General features: G+C 36.5%; 1 protein-coding gene across 1 annotated transcript in view; it reads left to right on the top strand.

Moving 5' to 3' along the window:
* The window catches only part of LOC139979346 (uncharacterized), a 69,343-nt gene that overhangs the window by 392 nt on the left and 45,060 nt on the right, over nucleotides 1-23,891 (top strand). The window lies entirely within an intron of this gene.

Below are 23,891 nucleotides of genomic sequence, written 5' to 3'. Positions count from 1 at the left end.
TAATCTAACTTGGACGACAAGTACAACTACAAGTAGTAGCCTATCTATAGTATAGGCCTAAATGTTGTTAACTACAGCACTACGAAAAGTCAAACGAAACTTAATGCACACTAATTGCATAGGGTACTAGTAGCAGTACCAGTTCTACCACTGTAACAGGCCTCAGCCAGTATTACAATGCTTCTGGAGGCATGTTGTAATGTAACTTGTTACTGTGAAACTAGGCAAGGCCTAGCCCTAACACTAAGGCTGTGTCTTGTAATTTGTATAGTGTAGGTTGTAGACCCATTACATGATACCCTGCATGATGTCACAAGACCCAATATTCTTATAGCTAGACAATAACTTTGGAAAGCATAAGGATACGCCTTCGCTTACGTTTTGGTCTCTTAGCCGTAGGTATGTTTAGGCCTACAACATTGTTTAAATTTTTTTTTAAAGAGGGCTAGGCATACATGTCAACTGGTGGTGTATTTACAGCTTAAGCCTTTAGTCAACACCTAGATACCAATATAAAATTTTCAAAAATGTTCATGTTTATGCCTACCAAAAATTTATGAATAACCTATCAAGTATCATGCTTCTGAAACGTACAGTAGCCTAAAGTAATTTGTCAACATGTACTTTTAACTTTGGTTTGTAAAAGCAGAGATATGGTTGAATGTCACTAAGAACTTAAGAAAGTCAGGAAAATTTATTTTGCTGCAGATCGATATATTTTATTTACAAAAATGGGACAATCCCTATTAATAGGGACCTCTGGTAACCATAGCTTTGCCGTAGGACTACTAGGCATACAGTCAGGGAAGAAAATAAGAAAATAATTGGGACATCAAGAACATAGGTGCAGCCAGCATATCAATGGTTCTGTAATGTTCATCTTTGACATTGTTTGTCAGTTTCTTTTGTTAAAGTTTTGTATTGCACAGAAATAGAATTTTGTAGTGCATATGCATAAGTTGGAACTGAGGTGAGGTGATGATGTTGCATTTTGTTCTACGTACAAGTTTCAACTACTGAGACTAAAATGTAGCAATTATAGGTAGTGACTGAAATGAGATTTTGGTCACGCTCACCAAATGGCCCTAGTAGTTTAAAAGAAGTTGTTGCAAATAGATTCTCATTTGTGACAGGCTTTTCAGTGGGCCTTTCTTGATAATCTAAGCAAGCTCTGCCCTTGCATACATGTATGTTCATGGTATAAACATATGCACATGGTTTTGGTGCAGATTAAAAACTGCTGGCTCACTTTTCACAAAAGTGGGATCTTGGCCTAAAAATCTTAATTCTTCCCCCCCCCCCCCCGCCCCTCTTCCCCCATCTACAGTAGTTATTAAAACCTATAAGCTCACTTTAAAACTTGATCCACTTTAGTGACAATGCATACTAAGCCTAAAGCCAGGCTTAAAGATCTCTTTAGGTCTACAAAATTCTCTTTATTTGGTCTACTAGTACAGTATTTACTGTAGCTTATATCTAAGTCTCCAAATTACTGTTGTGTTACAATACTTTTATCTTGGCCAGACTGTCAAGTTTCTACTTTGCTCAGTGAGTTAAACTATTGTACATAACCAAAAGATGTACAGAAAACAAAAAGTTTCTGAATAGCAAATTTGCAGACTGGAGATGTTAAAAATGGCCATAGCAATGGAAATTTTAGATTTGTGTCCGAACATTTTGCAAATGGCATTATTTGTTTTCCTTTTAAGATTCTTCCATTATTTCATTACATTTATGTTCCTCATTTCTGCTTCAAGTTGTGGCTCTGATGAAGTTGTATCATTGAAGCAGATTAGTTTCACCGAATTCTGCACGTACATGTTAGTGCTGATAGTCGTAATCGATTAATTGCCAGTAGTCGCGATTGAACTTTTGAAGTTCGATTAATCGCGTTCACAACCTAAGTAGCCATTACTCGACTACAAGCTAGCACTACACATAATTTGCTTTTGAAAAATAGCCCAACCTTTCAAAACCAACACTAAAGCAGTTTGTCAGCAAATATCGCAAAAGTATACAGGTTCTCATGGTGCTACCATAGCACTGTGCTGTGTTAAAAATCAGCAAGCACCTGCTCCGGTTAGATTCATGCGTTTGCTTGTCAATAATACGCCTGTTCTGCAATGCAACATTCAGTCCTAGCAATGTTTAACCATTGCGCTAGTTCGGAACTCATTAATCTTTTACGATTGCCAAAGTATTTGTAATTTCTTCAAACATGCTTACAATTACTTCATTACTGATCTGGTTCACATTTATCGGATGTCTGATCGAGTGTGTCGATTGCGGTGTAGTTTAATTTCAATATGCAAAATATGTGCCTGCCATCACGGTAGGCTAGAGCCTAGTCTATAACGTCCTACAGAAAGCTCTTGCATACTTATCATCAAACTGCTACAAGTGTTACATCTATTCATTGTACATTTGCTTTTATTAGTGCTCAAAGTTGTAGTAGCCTCGTAGATTCATTCAAAAGTTTTTGATTTACTACCGTATGAAAGATTTTATGAAACGTTGCAGATTGAAAGTTGTGCACAGTTTTTGTTTGGTAGATGTTTTAACATGATTTAGAAACAACTTGTTAAGTAAGACATGAAAGAACAAATAAAGACAGTGCACCATGGGGAAAGATTTGTTTTGACTATTTCTGAAATTTAAAAATGACATTGGTGATGTAATAACTGTAATCACAGTAATCGGAGAAGAGCCATGCGATTAATCGACTACAAAAGAAAGAGTCGACTATCAGCACTAGTACGCTGTTACTGCTGTTTGATGATGGGGAACTTGCATTAATGTGATGGAGTACCTTTTTCGGCCTTGGATAATGTGGGGTGGATGCAAATCAAAAGTTTTGTTGTTATGGCCAAGTGTAAATCATGCTCTATAATCAAATAAAATTACAATCATAGGATCCTCTATTTTTAATATTAATTAGGCCTGCATTTGCAGCTATTATCTTGTTAGCCATGAGACTACATAATTGCATGGAAACTTCAAATGTCAATTTCCTGTCTTTAATTATCAGTGACAAAATACAGGAAATTTATTTTAGCATTCACATTTTTATAAAGCAATTTTATAAAGTTGATCAATGTTGTTCCTGGTAAACGAACTGTAAATGATATGGTTCTGTGCATCTTTTGCATTTGTGTACACTTGGCTTGCCCATTTTTCGTAGCATTTTGCTACAATACCAGATAATACTGTACATGCTTAAAAAAGATTTGTCTTTCCTCAGAGTAAACATAAGTACTCACTATGCTTCTAAAAGTGTTCCCTAAATTAAATCATTGTCATTCAGTCTTTTATCTCTTCTGTGCAGGAGTTTTACAACTCAGTTTGATTAAATTGTTATAAAGATTAAAATTCAAATAAAGATAAGAATAGGGTTCATGTACAGTAATAACCATAATTCCTGATGAAGGACTACAGTGTGCTGTACAATACATTGATTCCACATTGAAACCTCCGCTCTGTCTTGAACAATGATTCTTCCACAGTACTGTGTTGGTTATTGTACCTCAACATATTCAGACTGATCATCTACTCTTTTGTTATATTTTGTTATTTTCATCGTTTCACCGAGGTTGAGGTGTACTTTTCTTTCAGGCTTCATGCTCATCACAGCTTCATGTTGGTTAAGGCTACAGTACATGTTTCTTTCAGCGTCTCAGAATCATCCAGATATTGCATGAAAGGCAACAAAGACGTCCTTTCAGTCTTGTACCTCGATATGAGGACGAGAAATAATTGGCAAGAAAAAAAATGAAAAGATTAATTTTAATATCTTCACTTGAGGTTTACTGACGTGAAGGCCCAACCCCACAGAAGACTTTCAGAAACACACAATTTTGCAAGCGAGACCTTCACTGGCCGGTTGTTGCTACGGCAATGCAATGAATGTATGATAAAATGAACATTTATGATTGATTTGGAGTTCTGCTGTTCTCTTTCAAGACTATATACAGTATAACTCTTTGACATTTTCCATAGCTGGAAGAACAGAGACACGCTTGGCTGATATTACCAACCGATGCAATAATGGCCTGGGAGAAACGCACTGTAGACACACACACACACACACGCACACACGTACAATATAAGTTTGTATGTACAACACTTACAAACACTGTTTAATATTACAAACTGAGCAGTTTTATTAAAGTTAGTTTTCCAGTACAGTAGTTCAGAGTGATGTACTGTAAACTAGAGATATAATAATACACTGTACTGTGCATACAAGAATGGTGTTAGGTTCATTATACTTACAGTGCAGTACATTGTGTATACCGTACAGTACGTAGACCAATTAGGTCAAGAATTTCATATGTCAGTAATATTGCATTACTTTGCTATCTTAATTTGAGTACACCCCTGGAAAGGTTCAAGGATGTACTGTACAGTAGCTGTGATAGGATTAATTATGCAGGAAATATGTTTAGAATCAAGGAAGCCCATACATGATTCATTGCTGACCGTTGTACAGTGTGTCTGTAGAGTGATCAGCATACAATACTTGCAGCTATGGTTATTGTGGGTGACCTGGGGTATACTGTGCAGTATGCAATCAGTCAGCATACAGTATCACTGTTATCCTGAATATACATTTAGTGTACATACATCTATGCTATTGACCTAACATATACGGTACTTAAGGTTGATACACTTTTCAGAAAGTGACATGCGTTCAGTATATATACATTTGCTCTGGGACGGTAAATAGTAGAAAACATCAGTAAGGTTTCATAGTTTGAGTACAGGTAGTTTTGTGTCTGATGAAATAAACAGACTCATTATTATCTAATCATAATTTGACTGAAACAAGGCTGGATTAGCCAGTGGCTGTAATTTTTAACCTGTCAAAGATTTCTGCTATAGTTCATTTCAGATACAGTATATTGTGAAATTGAATGATAAACCACATTTTATTGCGCCATGTTGAAAGAAATACAGTGTATATGTCATAGTTAAAGTTGACGGTTTACAGTCTTGTTTGGAGCCAAGACCCCCTGACCCGACTTTATAATTCAACCCCCTCGTCATTAGTAACTTGTCACACCCACACACTAGTGTGCACACTGCTAGCAATCTCTCCTGGGGCACTACTGTGCACTACATCCACATGTACATCCACATGTCCCCCGGGGGACTTCCCATAGGCATAGGCGTAGGAGCCTCATTTGATTTGGGGGGCTGTAACGACTTGCCCGAAAAATATAACCAAAATTTTTTGCGCGCTCCGCGCGCGTTCCACATGGCAATGTGCATATCCTATAGGCATTCATCGCTTATTACATCACATGCCAATAACATTAAACCTTTCGTGTTATTACCCTTCCGTATTGGTAATAATTATTGGGGAAGTCGTTACAACTATAGTGATAATAATATAAGTTTAACTATTGAAAAACACATTGTAAATTCTTCTTCTTTCAGTAGGTGCCAGTGGCATATAGCTAGGGGTATTGGTCAGGGGGGAGAGAATGCTCTGTAGGGGCGCTTTCGACACTATCTAAGCGGAGAGCCACCACCGGTTTGCACGGAGCGTACAAAAAATTTTTGAGTAAGATACTCCCTAGATCGCCGGAAATGACCCTTCCCAGGCCTAGCTAATTTGCTGATAAACGAAAAATAAATAGGTGTCATCGCCATTTGTCAGAAAATTGCACCAAACAAAATGTGACAAATGTCAATAGGTATTTGAGAGTGCAATAAAAAAAGTCAATAATCGCGAATAAGTAGAAAGTGGTAAAAAGCTGAAAAGGGCGCCAGCAGTCCATTTGAGTCCGTCAGGAGGGGGGTTCATCGGCCCCCTCTGACTGTATGGACGCTCCGCCACTGGTAGGTGCCCGAAAAATTCTCAGTATATTGCCCAAATTTTCACCAAAAAAATTGAAAAACACACTGCAAATTATTATTCTTTCAGTAGGTGCCCGAAAAAAATTCTCAGCATATATTGCCCAAATTTTCACCCAAAAATTGAAAAACACATTGCAAATTCTTCTTCTTTCAGTAGGTGCTCGAAAAATTCTCAGCATATTGCCCAAATTTTCACCAAAAAATTGAAAAACACATTGCAAATTATTATTCTTTCAGTAGATGCCCAAAAAATTCTCTGCATATTGCTGAATTTTCACCAAAAAAGAAATAAAAACACACTGCAAATTATTCTTCTTCCATTAGGTGCCCGAAAAATTCTCAGCATATTGCCCGAATTTTCACAAAAATAATTGGTTGGGGGGCTGCAGCCCCCCAGCCCCCCCCCCCCGCCTCCTACGCCTATGCCCATAGGGTGCAGCCACAAACCGGCGCACGCTACTATATTTACAAGTTACCTTGTTAGGCCCACTGATACACCTGGGCGAAGAAAGGCAAAAATTTGCCTTGCTTAAGGACACAACGTAATGATCTGGCCAGGACTCGAACCTGCAAAGCCTGTAGAACACAAGTCCACTGGCTTAACCACTTAACTACAACACTCTGAACGGAAAATTTTATGAGGAAGAGTGTTTTTAGATAGTAATCATGGTATTTTCATGTTTGTCAGGTCGATTGCCCAATGCATCGCTCCATAACAGCATATGAACAAGTAAATAATGGCGTGAAAAGTAAATAAAATAAAATAAAATAGTTTAAAAAAAGGGAATAGCCTTTTGTTTTTGTTGGACTTGTCCTTTAGATAACTTTGGAAAGGACCAAATTTTGATGTCACAACCACCAGTTGAATGTGTTATTGTGCTAATTTACTGTACTTTAGTCTGGGTTAATATATACTGCTGGTCACCTTTGGCAAGAGCTCAAAACTGTACGTTATTTGTAGCTCTAGGTCCACAAATGTACAGATGTCTTTCCTTTTCAAATTCATGCTTTAAAATAATGATGACAAAGATTTTCAAATTACGCTGCTGTGCTTTGAATGTTGTTTCTTCGTAATTCCACTAAACGATACTACGGGTCGTTTGTACGTTGTAGAACTTGTATGTTCTGTGCCTAATCTAACTATAGAATTATTAACACACAGCATTCTACTGTATGCAGATCCAGCTTGAAAGGTTCGTAATTGGCCTCCAAATCTTTCCGCCATTCTATGATCTTTAAAGATTTAGTCCTCTCCCTCTTAGATCAGTCATTGGCTGTTTTTACAAGTTCTCCAACATTCGAGTGTGATTGATGACCGTTGTATATCTCGATAAACTGGCAAATGAGAGGATATTTGTTTATTTCTCTTCTAGAGGCTCATAATCATGAACTGCTCTCATCTTAAAGTAGCTTGTAACATTATATAGAGCTCGGCATAGTAGTCAACAGTATCAGTGTAGTGTAGTGCAGTTGTTATTTTTAACCTTCGACTGTACTTACAGGTTCTTAGCTTGAAGCAAAGTCACACACAGTAGGCAACATACAGGCTAATCCTACATGCATCAATCAATCCATTATCCATTCAAATTATCCTTAATTATTTAATAGTCATCTGGGATTAGATTATTTCAGACTGTCAAAGTTGCCATTTTTGGTTCCTTTGGGTATATATGTTTTAATTGCAAAAATTTAACAAATATTGATAGCCAATGTTTAATTTTTCCTGATCACTGATAAAAGAACTCTGTATCATGTCAAAAGCAATTAGAGTAGAATTTACTTCTTCTATCAAACCCCAGTTTTGTACATATTTAAATTTACCTAGGAATTGTGACATATTGCTTTAAAGCTTCAGAGCCCTATACAGAGCTGTGGGTATCTTTTAATCTGTGTTAGTGACTTACTACTTTAAGATGAATCACAATTGAGAGTAGAGACTTTAAAGTAAGTGATAATCAGTAGAAGTACCATTAGGTTCAGCACATGTATGTACTGTGAGATACGGTGAAGCTTCTGTGATGATCAATATAGCTCAGCAGGTGGGATGTAAAATTAGAAACGAGAGGAGAGGGACGGACAGCAAGATAAAAGGAAGAGCAAAGTTGACAGTACTTTCTTCAGTCTAGTCATAAATTACTTGAGCTTTAACAATGTTTACTGGCTTATAATGTAGCCACTGACATAGGAGCCCAATTTGATTTGGGGGGGCTGTAACGACTTTCCTGAAAAATATAACCCAATTTTTTTCAACATGTTAATGTGCATATCATATAGACATGCATCGGTTATTACATCGCATGCCAATAACATACAATCATATGCCGTGTTATTTACCCTTCCATATTGGTTATACTGTAATAATTGGGGAAGTTGTTACAATAATAATGATAATACTAATATCAGTTTAACCATTGAAAAAACACATTGCAAAGTATTTTTCTTGCAGTAGGTGCCCAAAAAATTCTCAGCACATTGCCCGAATTTTCACAAAAGTTGGGTTATTATTATCATTATTATTGTAACAACTTCCTGAATAATTATAACCAATATGGAAGGGTAATAACTCGGAAAATGATAATATGTTATTGGCATGTGATGTAATAACCAATGCATGCCTATATGATGTGCACATGAACATGTTGAACATTTTGGTTATATTTTTCGGGCAAGTTGTTACAGCCCCCCCAAATCAAATTAGGCTCCTACACCTATGTTACGCAGGTCACAATAGACCAGAGTTAGTCAAGTTACACTGTACCATCTACCAGTGTTAGGGCAGGCATTAGTTACTTTCCCAAATCACATACTGTTATAACAAGTGCCAAATCACTGCCCACACCATCTCATTAGTGGCACAATGAAACTGTGTGTGCAGCTCAATCCTAAGTATGTAATAGCTTATATACCACCTACAGTGGAAGAACTAATTGTCAATTTGCATTAGTTTGGATACCATGCAGATGTGCAAATTGAACCCACAAGATCCCTACTCCCCTGCGAATGAAAAATCCAAAATTAATAAGCTGGCTAGTTGGATGGCATTTGGCCGTTACAGTCTTTCAAGAGTATTGACTTTGCTGAGGCGAAGGCCTGAGATGATTCCTGTCACTGGTTGTCATGACGCCGCTTTGTGTCTTGCATCTCTGGAATTGAACAAAGGCTAGAGGAGGATGTGATGTCATCATTTCTCTGTTTCATGCACCCGCCTCTCTGTCACAGTTTTAATATCTCGTTCTCCGATGGTATAATGTGTTGTATTGTATTTGATTTCTCTTTGTAACAATCCCATTGTTTGGTCTGGATACAGTATACTGTACGACACCTTTGGATTAAAATTAGTAATAATGTAATTAGTAATATTTAATTACACTGCTGCTGTTGCTGCTCACAGGGCTATTTTGTGTGTGGTTGTATGTATGCTTTGATTTTGAATTTGAAGTTGCTAGTAATAACAGATTTGGTAGTTTTTGGAAACCCTATGTGACAAACATTAACATCCACAAATAGTCATTGTAAAAAACAATGTTACACTGAAACTATAAATTTAAGTTGGAAAAGGTTGGAATAATAAGCTTTAGTTAATAGAGCAAAGTGCATTAGTAGATTGAAGTCAGGTTAGCATTGTCGCTCGTAAATCTGCAAACAGTATGTTTATTGGACTTTGAAAGGAGCTTTGTTGTTGGAAGTGGCGTGGGGGTGTCACCGTGGGGGTGGGGGCTGGAGAGGGTTTATCTATGATAATGATGAATTAGAATTCTGATCTGTGTACAGTATGGGTATGGCTATACTGTACTGCACTGTGTGTGGTACATATTTGTCACCATTGGGAAGATGGACATGCCATAAGAATATTACCAATTAGGTATTGATTTATGAAAGAAAAAAAATTAAACAACACGAGGACCAATACAGACATATAATACATATAGTAACAATTGAGATACAGTATGAATCTCAGAGTTAGGCCTTAGCTAGATAAATTTGTTTGTGTTATATTCTCTAGGTACAAATATGTTTCGTTATTTAGTGTGTAGTACACGAACCGTTATTGATTTTTCTTTGTTTTCAGTACTTTGTCTTCAAGATTTCATGCCACAAAAAATGTTGAAAACAATAATAAAAGCTAAAATTTTGCAACTACCCAAGACAAACATTTGATTTCTCTGTGAAATAGAAACTTTATCAAATGCATGAATTTTGAATAATTGAAACCAAAAAAGAAAAGAGAGATAAATTTGTCAGTTTAATATACTGTATGTTATTCCCATGCAACCCCCCCCCCCTCACTCCCCCTGGGCTGGATATTGGTTAAAACTGAATGAATGTGCCCTGTACAGTAATAGACCTACCTGTACATATTGTACACAGGGCTTTTATTCAGTAGCTTGTTCACCCCAATACAGTCCATCCACCCACCCACCATGCACACACAGAGCTCAGCCTGCAGTTATAATACATTAACCGAACTGTACACAGTGCTCAAGTCAACGTACTATTTACAGTGTGCTCGTATTAGTGCCATTTCCGATGTGTGTACCAGTGTAATTTACTCTGCCCAGAAAGCGAACTAATACCATTCTGTGCTTTCCACATTTGACAATCATTTCTCCTCCAAAGATCCCATATATTCATAATTTAACTCTGTTTGCTCAGTCGGTTTTTACAAATTTCACGGTTTGATGGCCCTGGCGCGGTCGGAGTAGAGAGGAGCTTTTCTGGGCTGGGAAATTAGGTCATTTTTGACGAGATGTATGAAAATATAGCGAAGTGATCTGATTACGGCCTTTAAAGATTCTGACTCATGCGAAGATTGCACAGCTACTGTCGCCCTCAGCAGTCCTTGCTGCCTCGTTCCGATAATGCTTGAGTTTCACAATGTTATTATACTGCTTTGACCAAATGTTCCATCTTTTCGTTGAGCTTTATCAAACTCTCTGTTGGCCAGTTCTTTCTTCATCTTCTACTTCTAGGCCTACTCCCAATTTGTCATCCCTGTGGAAGCGTTTTATTCATATTGATTTTTTAATTTAATTATGTTTCAGTTACTTGTCAACGGCCATCCTTGTGTTCGTGTTTCACCGACTAAAGTAGCTTTGATAAGTCCTGATGGGGATTGCAAATTAATATCCAGTATTTAAGAGATATGATCACTGGCATTTTATGTACTGTACTACTGTACTGTAGTGGCTCTCGTACACAATGAGATGTCAGTGTGCAGGCTATGATGAATTATTATTCAATAAATATTAAGACGTACCAAAGTTTATAGCAAAGACGTTATTGACGTAAATATGAGATAACCTCGTCCAAGGTAATTATTCATTAATATTTATGAGTACATTCTTTTTCAATAATTTATTAATACTTATTGCTCCTATATTTGGATAAAAAAATATATACAAAGGTACAGTACAGTAGTTTTTAATGAGAAATATAGATAATCAAAGACAATTTGCTAAAATCATTGGGAATTAGTGACCGAGCTACACAAACAGCTGCTTAAAAAATTCATATGTGATTGGATGTAATGTTGTTGTACATCTATACAGTAGACTTTGAGCAAGTCTAAATATGACATCATCTAGCCAAATGTGGTTCACTTGTGGTTCCGATGCTTTGCATCCATCAGAACCTATGTAATCAAGTTGGCGTGTGTTTGCGTACTGTATGTGTGTGTGTGTATGCCCTAGCTTGTAAACATGGTATTGCAAGAAGGAAATGAGTGATTGATGTCATACTTAGTATTAGTCAGGGTCAGTAGGTGATCCCTATTTTTTGTGGTGGGGCTATCATGCATATTATTGAGTGGGTGGGTGGGGCTTAAAGTAAAATTGTAAACATGGCAATTTCTCTTCAACCGTATGTTCGATTTAGTTCATTCTCGGGATGGTGATATAACTACATAGTAAGTACATGTTCTTTGCAACAACAAAGTTCATCTCGTTAATGTTAATAAGTGGTGGGGCTTAATGGGAAATCATCGAAAACAGCTTGTAAACATAATATCTCAACAAACACAAGTTGAATCAATGTCATACTTGGCAGATAGATGCCCTATGCTGAGTAGATGTGCTCTATTGGTTTAATATTCAAGATATGGGAGGGTTCCCATATCTTGAATATTAATGAGTGGGCTGGACGTACCATAAATTTGTTTAAATGTCAATATCTCTGCAACTGTATTTCCGATTTAGTTTTTACGCTGTATGGTGATGTAATTATATACAGTAGTAAGTACATTTTCTTTGCAACAATAATTAGGCGTACATTTTTTGGGACCATCTGGGCCGCCAAATATTCCGGGCCCATTTTTAGGCCCGGTGGGCCCAAATTTATTTCCACCTCAAATGCATTTGACACTCATTCTTTGGGCTGGAAATTTGTGGGCCCACAGTTTTTGGGGTTCTATTTTTTTTGGAAAATACATTTTGCGCCAATTTGTTTGGGCCGAAGATTTTTTTGGAACATTTAGGTGCAAAATGTTATGATACTTTGTCACTAAATAGACTTTGTCAACAAAAGTGATTCCTGGTACCTTCCTTATATATGTTGCCCCTAGATACTCAACAGATAATTTTAGTCAACATTTTGGTGCGCACAAGTTCATGAATATTACCATGTATGGCTTACCACACTATGAACATGTTTAGTCATCCGAACCGCTAAACGTTTTCGTTCTCTGGTTTATCGGTTTTGTTGATATATATACAATGTTAATTTTCTGCAAGGGAGATTGGTTATACATGTACGTCGAGAATCTTAAGTCTATAGGTTCCCAACCTCTAACCAGCTAATGATGGTATCATGGCACTGGTTTCAGCATCAACACTGTCAACATTTTGAAAATATGTCGGACACTTTGAAGTCGACACTTTGAAAATATGAAAAATGAAAACTTAGATTTCACCTCCCACTCCTATTGGACCTATAGTATTACACAACTTGTTTACAAAATGGCTGCCCCCCCCCCCCCCCAACTTGACTTAGTCTGTTTGGAAAATTTGTTCGTGACAGAAATATCTATTATGATAAGGGAAAGACGACGCCGTCGTTGTTGGGTTTTCGTCAACTTAAGAAAGCAAAACATAAGTACGTATGTAAATAGTTCAAGTGCAGTATTTCAATGTGTGTGTACGAGACTGAAATACACAAACAATAGGTGTTTATCAGAGATATTGTTTTACACTTGATGAAGTAATTTTACTCCCTGAGGGTGTGACCCTCTTGGCTAATAACACTTCACATTCTCATTGTTGTACAAAAATGCAAGTAATGTTCACTATTAAACAGCCAATATACAGTAGTACAATATTCTACAGTGCATATCATAGCAAGCAAGTAGTGAGCCAAGGCACTGTCATTCGAGTTTAATACAGGCGGCAAATGTGTATGTACTTATTAGAGCTACAGTACCAAGCTTATCCATAAATCATTTGAAAAGTGTTCTTTAGTGAGCTTTAATGAACAATATTGACATTTAATTTAGTTAAGAGCCATATAATTTTTGTGTGACTTTAAATGGAATTTCAAATGGGAAGCTTTTGTTGACACGAATGTTAATTAGAGAATTAACGTGGGATTGAGCCAATCTGCTTGCATCAATTGCTGTCTAATTGCTTTCTGTGAAGAATAGTAATTACTAGTCATTGGTAGCTGTAGGAGTGTTATGTGAGGAATGACAGTTCTACGAGTAGCATAAGGTAAATGAGTCACTCTTCTCTTTTTACCTGTCTCTAATTCAATACCATACATATATATATGTACATTCCTATCTACCAATTGATTTAAAGATTTATTTGCTAACAGCTCTGTATTGCTTAAAATGTGATACAAACATTGCCAGGCTAGAGAGAGTTGAGACAAAGTGATATATTATCTAGATGTTTGAAAGGTGATTGTAAAGGAGATCAGAGAGACGTCAGAGTAGGGATCTAGGCAAGACAGGAAGGCATATAGGCAACAGGAAGGGATAGGTGAAACAGGGAGGGATAGGAAACACTGGAGGGATAGGTGACACAGGGAGGGATAGGAAACACTGGAGGGATAGGTGACATAGGGAGGAATAGGAAACACTGGAGGGATAGTTTACACAGGAGGGATAGACAAAACGGGAGGGCATAGGCAACACAGAAGGGATAGGCAACACAGGAGGGATAGGTGACACAGGGAGGGATAGGTAACATAGAATGATATACATCACAGAGAGCCTTAAGACAATTTAGGATCCTCTATTCTTAAGCAACCTTAACTCTGATGCATCTGTCTGTCATAACTGTTGCTTATTTCATACTATTGTAAGACAGTTTTAAAGGTGAATTTTGTGTTTGGTTTGCCACATTTTGGCACAAATTTACTTCATACTGTATATGACATCTGAAGATAATGTGATGAAAGTTAGACAAAATGAAGGTGGTATCATTTCCTGACGAACACAGTTGACAAATGATGTGATGTGTTCTTAATACTTGGTTGAATGCCGAATTCTAGTATATACTTGCATTCCAGATAACAGTATGTGCTGTTCACAAAACCCAATATCATCCCTTGGACAACCCTATAATATTACTTTATATATACTACAGTATATATTACTATATAATACTTGCATATATCCTTACTTCATACATGCACTTATATACTGTACAACCTATACTAGTGTAGCACTACATGTAGATACATTTGCGGGTACAGTAGGCACACGTGTCAACTCGTAGTATTTAAGGAAGTTAAAAACTTTATCGATTTGTAGCTCAGCAAAATGACAAAACTTGACAGATATATGTAATAAATAATTATATATAATGGCAATATATGAGATATCAATACCAGCATCTTTGAGATCCTTGCACTGGCAGTGCTCCAAGCAATTTTTGGTTATTACTCTCTCCGACTAAATGCATGAACTTACTGTACCGTTCATTTACTAACCCATAGACTCTTCCATATTGGAATACGTAACAGGCATATATGTTTGTTTGTACATTTGTGAGTAGCTACTAAGAATTTCAGAAACACATCAGTCATTTTCCATTACTTGATAGTCATATCTTGTTTGTGAATACACTGAATTGCACATACACTTACACAAGTTATTTGCTTTCTCATACATATCTCTTATGTATTGATTGCAGGACTATATTGTAGTTGTACCACTGTACCTATGATGAATATTGGACTTTTTTTTTCAAAACTTGTTTTTACGAAATGGGAAGGAAGTTTCATGTTGACTGTGGAATTGTGGAAGGATGCTACACCTCCTTCTTCCTACAATAAAGGACTTGTTCAGGAAGGTTTTGGCACCGAGTGGCAATTTTCTGGCTAAATCATGAAATGTCATAATTGTTTTATTGCACTATTAGCTCCTTGTCCGATATATCATACAGGCACAATACATGTAGGTACTGACTTTTACAGAGCAATGTAGTTTTATTGGTTTGATCATATACAACAGTTTCGAAATAAACTAGAACAAGTCGTAACGTAGCATTTTGTATTTGGTCGCCAGTCCTCTGTACTAAATGTGTCAGGCATACGGTATACCGTACAGTACATATAGCATTTTTACTGAAAATTTGCAATTCTTCAAGTTGTATATCACAACTGTTTCTCAATCTGCATAAGAAATCTTTGTGATAATTATTAATGAGTTGAATTTCACTCCTTGCATTGCCACTGTTTGCTGAATGTGTAATTGTGTACATACATAACTTATATACTAGCTGCCTTTCTAGACTTTAGAATTTATTCAATAATATTACATTCAGCAGTAGGCAATGGAAGCTAATGTGGCACAGTCAATTTACTATGGTGGGAAGTACAGATTTAATTAATGATAGCGAGTGTTATGCTGCAGCTGTTGCAAGTTAGTAAGAAGGTTGTTGACATTGTACAGTATAATGTAGCATTCAGATCAGGGTTTATTTACCATTTAGTCAATCAGAGCTCTATAGATTGGAATGATGTGATGCATTCCATATCAACCGAAAAACATTGAGTGATGTATTTACACAAACAATGTAATAAATAACAAGAACTTTACAATATGGACTGGCAAAGATAGTGTTAGAGAGGGCAGTCTTTAAGAGAAGCTCTATACAGTAGGTATAAAAGATATCCAATAGTGAACATTGACGTGAGGTCATAATAAGCTACATAGTAATAATAATTAATTTTTACATATTTATAGTGCACAATACGAACCAATGTGTCACAGGCACTTAATACAAACGATAAAGCAAATTAAAAATAGTATTTCATTGATATAAGTGTCATTGGTGTTATTGTTCTCTTAAATTCAAAGTGATTGCTGATTTAAAGTTTTTTGGTTCTTGTGCAGTACTTTGTAGTATGTGCAGTAACTTGGTATGAAATCCTCATGCGTTGCTTTCGTGTTTAATACATACTTAAAAAGTATGAAATTATAACATTATGGACGTCATCATTCTGCCATATCTCCTTAAAACTCTGTCATACACGATAGTAGCTACTTACTGTTTGTAGGTGATCGTGGGAATCTTTCCAAGTAAGGAGGTTAGCACTTCAAGCTTGGTTGAATATAATAAACTTCCTTCCTTTGAAACAGTGTGCATGAACATACATGATAGAGGTCATTTTATAACCCTTTCTTTGACAGTCACATGACTTCCCTCAGCGTTTCTCAAAGACTGATCATAAATTCTAATTCTTTCCGTTTCATACTGTAGTTAATTTACTGAGCAGGTAATTTTGATTGTTTGAAGACTTTGTGGAGACGTGGATCACTATGAACAAAATAGTTCATCAGGAATGAGCTACTGTATTTGTGTTTGTGATGTATGCAGACCATGCTAGCTGCTTAATAAAAGTTATCTTGAAATTTGCTGTCAAGATTGCAGGCTACGAATTACAGCAACATTCTCAAAATGATATGTTGTACATGATAAATGTATATCTGTATTTATTTTCACCAAGTTAGGTCAACAGGCGCCAAATGGGTCACATGTCAGATAACACAAAGCTGCAGTATTAGGATATATGACAATTATTGGTCCTGGAATGTACCACTTTATTTCTCATCACTTAATAGAAATAAAGCTTTCCTTGAAGCTGATAAACAATCAGTTTTTGGGAGCATTAATTTTGTTGCGCAATTCACTTTGTAACAGTTTGGACAATTTTTTTAAGAAAGTCCAGATATCCCAGGGATTATTCAAGAAAACTTTCTGGAAAGTAATCAGTTAAAAGATCAGGCCTGTCAAATCCTCCTTTTAAATCTCAACACTAAAAATTAAATTAAATTTGATTATGACCAATTTTGAGAGCAGGCCCTATGGTCATTATGAAAAACTGTAATATCTCCCCATACCGACCCCTAAGCTCATTAGCATGATTTCACAGTCAGAACTGGTTTGAACATTGTCACATGTAAATATTGCCATCACATGACGAAGCTTGTGTTACTGTGTCAGCTTCTATTCATACACTGTATGGCACATAGAGTATGTTGACCAGAAGTAATTCAGAATTCATTTTATAGGTATTTTATATGATACTCTCTTGGAAGGTGAATACTACACTGTAGTACATGACTATATAGTATTGGTATCAGCAGCAAATCATACTCCTTGCACACATACAGGCCTGTACATGTGTAACATGTTGTTTTGCAGTGCATTGTTTTAAGGGTAAAATGCCTTAATGTGTTTACTCAGTTACCTTACATTGTTGATATGAACATTCTAATGTACACACTTGATTCACAGTACTGTACAAGGCTATCCAACTTAGATGTAACATTTATGGGCCTTTACAGTATATAGAGTTTTTAACTTGCAACTTATTTGCAAGTTTCATTAATTCTTTCATATGGGGACAATTTACTATAAAGCGTTTTCTTTCTTGTAAACAGAAGAGAAAATTGAGTCACGATTCCCGTTGGTCTTTGTCGTTGATAGAATTGGCTTACAAGTGAATTAATGCATTGCTTATCAATTTCCACACTTACTCATTACCACGGCTCAAAATCAATCATTACACACTAGCCACAATTAATTATTAGCAGTACTGCATCTCTCCATAAACAGCAAGGAGAAGTTGTTATTCATATGTTGCCTGGTTACGGGATTATGATGGGGCAACCTTTCCTTTGTGTGATACAAACACCAGTACCATTATAAAAATTTAGTTGGTATATAACATAGCTAGTCATATATGTGCAGTATGCATGTGTACATTAACAAAATATACTATACACATATGTACAGAAGATCTATACTTAAATCAAGCTTAAACCAAGCTTCTCTATGGATTAAGGTATCTGGTTACTTTACTTTTAAAAAGACTATTTATTCTTGATCTGAGAGACATGTTGGTTAGTATCATGCAGGAAGCGTCATGCGTGAAAGATATCAAAGGTAGAAACGGAAGTTAAACCTGGGACTGAATGTCTCTCACCTGTCTTCGTTAAATTCGCACTCTGAGCTACCTAGTGTAGCTTGCAACTATTGGTAACACTCTTATACGTTGGTACAATTGTTACATAGTTTCAGCCAAACTGTATACTGTAGTAAATGTTAGGATACAGGTCGTTAACTTCAGTTTATCATGGTAAACATTTTGATGGATTATAGAGTGTATGGTATCATGGGTAATAATCTATTTACTTCGCTCCTCGCTTACCTGTCTCCTCACAACCTTAGCACCTCATTCTACAGTGCCTAGTATGCCCTGGTAATCTTTTAACACTGTGCACCCTCAAGGACCAGTGCTATGGTATCATGGGTAATAATCTTTTAAGATCAGTGCTTTTGTACGTGAGAACCCAAACCATCTTTCTTTCCTTGATTTTTCTCATCCTGTTTGCCATCTCCCTCCCCAATTTAGATCCCTGGTCTTGTCCTAATAAAACATTACTATTTGGAAAGACATGTGTCCAAAGTATTGTCCAATAAACAAGTTTCTGATGACAGAAAATTTTAGTTTAATCTGTAGGTTTCTTGTTTTGGTGAGATGTGAATCACCTAAGGCTTTTGCCTTGCCTAATGTTCACATGCTGCATAGTGGTTTGATCTCCCCTAGGTATCATCCCTTGTTTTAGTGCTACCACAAGGAATGCTAACTTTCTGTAGGAATATTTTTACCCTTCCTTCCTCCTTCAATAGTGAAACTGAATCATTTTCACAAATGCCATAAACATTTTGCCCAGAGTCTTTGTGTGTACCTTTCATCACAATTATGACTGAGTTGATGTATTTACAACAAGATTGTCTAATTATTGAAATTCCTGCCCTCTGAGTTTCACAATTTTGGCAGGTACGAGGCCAAAGGTCATGTCATTGGGTCATATTCGCATCAAAATGGGATTATTTTGCTCTGAGCAAGGTGTTTGCTGTTTTTGACATATTTTGAATTTGAATTATTTTTTTCCTGTCAGAAATGTCTCCAAGGTCACTGGATGACATTAAAACCTTCAACAGAGTTGATAGATATTTTTCTTTACATTAAATATAACAATATTGCTGAAAGATCCCTCCCTGTCTGGACATTTACTGTAGCTAATAACTGCAGGGGCTTGCTGGTAAGGCCTAACATCACCTTGAAATATGCAACTACCACCACACACATGTGTTAATATCATGCCACACATAATACCTGTCTGTACTCCACTACTGTTATTAAGTGTATATGTGTGTGTGTGTTGATTGCACTTGTATGATGGATGCCATAATTCAAGCTATTGTAGAAGCTATGTACAGTAGTTGGTACACTGGCCCATATTAATGGTAGTTTGGTAATATGTTTATCAAAACCAAGTGCTTGCTTGTAAGATGATCATTTTAATTTGGTGTAAAATCTACCGTAAAAGGATATCATTTCGATTGGTTCCAACTGTACCTCGAGTGGCATTCCATAAATTTGGTAAAAACTGCTAAAAGAGATATTGCAAAACAGCTGGCTTGAACTTCAATTTAAAGATGACAATAATAAAAATAATAAAACAGTCAGGTTGACTTGTGACTTTGAGCTGAGAACATACACTGAAATTAATTTTATATTGTTGAAATGTCATAGTAAAATCATCTTAATTACTCTACTTAGGAACATTTTGGAAAGTGATCAAACCAGGCGAGAAAAGCTATTACTTTGCTCATCATTATGAGTTGATGATCCATTAACCAGGATTTATATGACCAAAACCAGATGTGTTTGCAATCAGTTTGAACATGGTAATACACTGTGTACGTACAGTATATCTGTTAATGTCCAATTTATACCAATAATGCAAGGATGGAATTCCATTGTTTGTTGAAATCTGTCAGAATATTTCTGTCTAGCATCTCTGAAAATAAAAAAAGGGGTCAAGGGGGGGGGGGGCAGGGGACCAAAGAAGAAAGTGAATCAAAAGTATAGTGTGAAATGTTCTCAAAAGGAATTGAGGGCGGTATTGAAGAACTTAGAGTGAATAGACTCCGGATGTGTGACCTGATTAATCGGTACTGCGTGAGATTTATCACTGGGATTCTACTCATTATGAAATCGTAAGGTTGGCATGTAATAATATACATTTTTGAGTAGTCGTATGAGAACTTTATTTCAGAATACATAAAAGAATTGCTTGTATTCCTTATATGAATTTGCCATGCAAGCAATTAGTTTCATTATAGATATATTGCCATTTTTGTTTGTATTTAAAGCCAACTTACATGACCCCTATCAAATAATGGTACAGTACTAACCAAAGCTACAGGTACATGGACTAATGTATAGGCGGTCAACAATTTCTGTATCAAATACAACACATATATGTTAACATTTAAAGACATACTACATTATATTATCAACTATTAATACTAATTTCATTACCAAGTATAATTTTTAGGTTCATTTGATAATTTTATTCTACCTGTTGAATGTTTTTTTCTAACATTGACAAACACTGCAAACCCTACCGTTTTAGTAATAGCAACCTTCCCCGTCGCCTGGCCAAACAAACTCTTTGGCTTTGAGTACAGCGTTTCTGTATGTTGCGGTGTTGGACGAATCTAACCATAATATTAATCACCAACTTTGCGATCCCCATTATAGTCATAGCGGACTTTGCAATCCGCAGTCCCCCCCCCCCTGATAGTTTTCAAGGTCAGTAATAGTGACTCCATAGTTTCCCTTTCAGGAAACCAAACAAGGAGATAAATGTGATAGATATTGTACCTGGTCATACACAACTATATAATATCATACATGGGTGTAGGTCATAGTCATTTACACTCCTCCTACCCCCCACCCCCCTCCTCCCGCCTCTCTCTTCTCTCCTTAAAACCATAGGGTCAGTATGAGTAGTATCATGTGGATGAAAGTCAGTCTCAAATACAGTACACTTCAGTTCTTGCTCTCTTTCAAACAATGGCTCCTTATAACAGGAATGATGAGATTAAGATCACTGGAGTCACCCTCTTAGATGAAGCTGTAACCTCAGTTGCTTTAAGGTGACACCTCAATTAACCCTGGAGGATTTCATCTCCCTGGATCAGTGGGTGACCCCTTCCATGCAGTCTGCCTCTCCTCCACTTAATCTAATCAAGAAGAGGTTTTTGAGGTGAGATTGTAGAGACTTTAAAGCTTAGAACAAGTGACATTCCATTTGTAACAGTAGAGGCCTCCGCTGCATAGGCAGTCATACTTAACTTGATTGAACAGTACAATAACATTACAGGCAGTTTGATGTAAGAGTGACCCTGGGTTATCGCTGTCATAAGCACTGACATTACATACGATACATGTATGAACAAGTATTTGATTATCCTTTAATACAGGATAAAGAGGAGATGAGAAACAGTGAACAACGTTAGAAATAGTAAAGAGGTTTTGGCAAGAGCAGGCAGGTGAGGGATCAGAACCAATGACCCCACGAAAGAACCCCACCTTGATCACTGGAAAACCCTGGATATCAGCTTCTTCCCCCCCCCCCCTCCCTCCCCAAACTCATCTACGCTCATAAACACTTTCTTGGGGACATTTGAAGATAATCAATAATATTACTTTTGAGGTTGAAGTGAAAACCTCCCGAAGGCTTTCATGCATGCAAATGATGGTCAAATATGAAGAAAAAAACAAATAAGTTTTAAAATATGTTTTGTGTATCTGTACTGATAGAATGCATTGTTCCTTATCAGACAACTAAATTACTTAAGATATTGATTAAATCCAAATCTTACTGCAGGGATGGCTATGTGGTGAATATACATCCCCGATTGAGGTGCCCTAGTGTGGTTAGAGACATTAACTTTTAATAATCAATCAAACATTTAAATGATAATTGGAAAGAGGCCCTTCTAGGAGAGAGGATGTTGTTTCTCGTTGATTCAGAATGATTGAAATGCAGACCCTTGGGCATCTGGAAGAGCACACATCAGAAGTTGTAACCAGCGGTATCTGCCGTATCATTATATCATTTGGTTATTGATTACGAGGGAATGATTCATATGTACAGTTAAGTACAGACATTCAATCCCCAGGACTGTGTTGATATGAAGTTATCTATTTAACTATTGAATGCCAGCAGGATCTGGAGATAACTCTGCCCTTATACTGTAGTATGGATTTACTGTTATGTCCATGACCTAATCAATGATGATATTAAACCTATAATGCTTAAATGTATACTGCTTTTGTGATATATTGTCAAGAACTAAGCAGGGTGTTACGTAGCTCCCCTGAATTGGTCGCAGAGGGCTAGCTTGGAGCCAAATCCTGAGTATAGGAGCATTCTTGGGGAGATGTTGATTTTAGGCAGAGGATCTGATCCAGGTTTTGATCCTCTGTGCATCCTCCAGTTTGAATGAAGAAGAAAATACTTGTGAAAACCTGCATTGATGATAGCCTGCTTCTCTATAATTTAGGGCCAGCACTGATTACCTTTACACAATTATAAATAAGACTGATCTTTAAAACAAAGAAGAACAATGTCATGATTGAACTCTGCTTGGAATTGTAATGTTTCTCTTTGTGCACAACTTTGCATTAATATTTATTTGGATAAAATGTTTTGTTTTGTTTGCAAGTGTAACTGAAATCTGAAAACAAACCCCACTTCGCTGATACTGTGAGAGAAAAAACAGTATGAAAGCAGCAATCTGAATAGTTTTACTATGAAAATATCAAATTAACAAGAGATTGCGCGTTCGAATCATGTCGGGGTCACCACTTTGGCACGTTTTATATATTATTAACTCACCTTTTTTTCTTCGCAGTCCTGATGACGTTCTCTACGCTGTTCTCTCTAACCAGTCCCAGTTTTCATAAGAAAGGTGTCGCTGGGGCCTGGTGCAGAACAGCGATAGTTTCTTCAACATATAACATATATCGATAAACATATGTCCATTAATCCATACACAATAATAATGGTAATATATAGTTAATGTTCCTGTAACAAATATAGAAAACGGATCATTAGTCAGTTAACTGCAAAAACTCTTGTAACTACTAATCCAATCGAAATGTGGTTTAATAATTAAGTCGTGATCCTCAGATTGAAAATAAAGGAGAATTCCATGTTCCAATATACGTGCACTGATACATACATACATGATAAATCCCGGACTAATTAATATAAATTAATAGCCGAACATCCTATATAAATTTATCGTAGTTGCATTATAATATAAACACAAGTTTGTTGTCGAGCGTGACACTTGAGGATTAAGATCTTACAAATGAAAGCAAATAGTATAATGGTTGATCCTAAACATCTCTATAAATATATCAGATGGTGATCATTTGGGATAGCATGATTTGTGTTCTTTAAAAGTATTCATTTTACAATTTTCATAAACCTGTGTCTGAAGGCAATAACAACAGGGAAATGCCTCTCTAACCACATGTAGTTAAACAGTGACATTTATATTGCCCAGTGTATTAGATGCAAATGAGCTGTGACTACATACATAGTTAAATAATAACATTTATACTGCCCAGTGTGCTAGAAGCATATGAGCTGTGACTACATTTAGCTAAATAATAACATTTATACTGCCCAGTGTGCTAGATGCAAATGA

This window comes from Apostichopus japonicus, chromosome 14, assembly GCF_037975245.1.
Source record: "Apostichopus japonicus isolate 1M-3 chromosome 14, ASM3797524v1, whole genome shotgun sequence".
Lineage (NCBI taxonomy): Eukaryota > Metazoa > Echinodermata > Holothuroidea > Aspidochirotida > Stichopodidae > Apostichopus > Apostichopus japonicus.
The sequence above is the reverse complement of the archived record's forward strand: the minus strand, read 5'-3'. Positions and strand labels throughout refer to the sequence as shown.